The sequence below is a fragment of the Cervus elaphus genome, chromosome 31 (assembly GCF_910594005.1).
Source record: "Cervus elaphus chromosome 31, mCerEla1.1, whole genome shotgun sequence".
Lineage (NCBI taxonomy): Eukaryota > Metazoa > Chordata > Mammalia > Artiodactyla > Cervidae > Cervus > Cervus elaphus.
This window is the reverse complement of record NC_057845.1, coordinates 34,726,778-34,728,424: the sequence shown is the minus strand read 5'-3', so window position 1 is coordinate 34,728,424 and position 1,647 is coordinate 34,726,778.

Genomic DNA, 1,647 nt, shown 5'->3' with positions numbered 1-1,647 from the left:
CAAAGCAAAGGTAAGCCAGCTCATGTCCAAATGAAACTCAGAAGCAGCCATAATCTAGATTCTTGGGTAAAAGAACTTCTCAGATTTCACAGGGCAATATTTCAAGTAAAAAGTAGAATAGTTTATGTAGAGCATGAACCAGAAACTCAAGAGGCTGCTCTTCCGTGTCTGACTCTTTGTGACCCCATGGACTGTAGCCCACCAGGCTCCTCTGTCCGTGGGATTTTCTAGGCAAGAGTACTGGAGTGGGCTGCCATTTCCTTTTCTAGATCTTCCCAACCCAGGGATCAAATCCGGGTCTCCTGCATTGCAGCCAGATGCTTCACTGTCTGAGACACCAGGGAAGCCCCCAAAGAGGCCACTAAAGAACATAATTATATGATTTAGGCTGTATGTAGGACAACAAGAAATGATGGGGCAGTGACAGATTTACAAGTGCATGATTCTCCTAAAATCATTTTGATGCAAAAATAATTAACACACATATAACAACACTGTAACTACAGGGAAAACATATTTGTGAGCTTAATTTTGTCTATACAATAGACCCTTAGATATTCTTTCATTAGAATTCAATTCAGGAACTATTCTCTGCCCACCCTCCACATCCCACCCCCCTACCCCCCCAATTTCCCCTCTTCTGAAAGCCTTGGTTGACTATTAAGTATTGCAGCTCAGGGGTCCTGTCTGCAACATTGTAACCCTTTTCAGCTAAGTATGTTATTCTGATGAGGGACTGCTATCCATACATATTTGGATGATTTAAATTTAGAAAGACAGTGAACAAAGACTGCTTGATTCCTGATGTATTGGAAGGCACCAGATAAGATTCAAGTCCTTTTATTAATGCTTTAAGAAAATGTGTGATTTTTCCCTCATTATACTACACAGATAACATAGTTTTACTTTTGATAAGGACCTGATACTCTGGATTAAACCATCTGTACATTCCAGCCTAAGTGGATTTTGAAGAATTTTGCACACCGTGTTTTTAGAGTTCTTGCAATGCCAATTACACAAGAATACACTTTAGCATGAAACTAAATTCTTAGTGAATAAAATGAGAGATGGCAGTTCTGATGGAACTGAGCTTTAAAAGCTAGTTGCAATATGTATTGTGGAACTTAGTCCATCCCTTGAATATGCTGTGAAGCTTCATTTTCTAGAAATTATGACTTACTACATGATTACATGAGACAAATTTAACTTATAAAAATTTGAGAGAAAAATTGCATTATTCTTAAGGCAAAGTAGACCTTAATAAATAGCTTTCAGCAAAGAATTACTTTGATATTTAATTTGAATTGCTATGAAAGTTCAAGCCCATTGAAGTGAATTAATCACAAAGTAACATATCATTTTTTGTTTGATCTACATTGCCTAATTTGTTTTATGCATGGAAAAATACAATATCTGTTGTTGCATTCAAACCATGTTCATATATTTTAAGAACAGGCCTTGAAATGGTCATATAGGCTAGAGGGGAGTATCAGTAACTAGATATGATCATGCCTTATGACCACTATAAATTTGAAGGATAAAAGGATTCAAAATTATTAGCAGAAATATGAAGTGTCTGTATCTAAAAACAAAACTCTCCTTTATTCAGCAGCAAAGTGTATTTTCCCCAAAGGGCTGAAAATATTT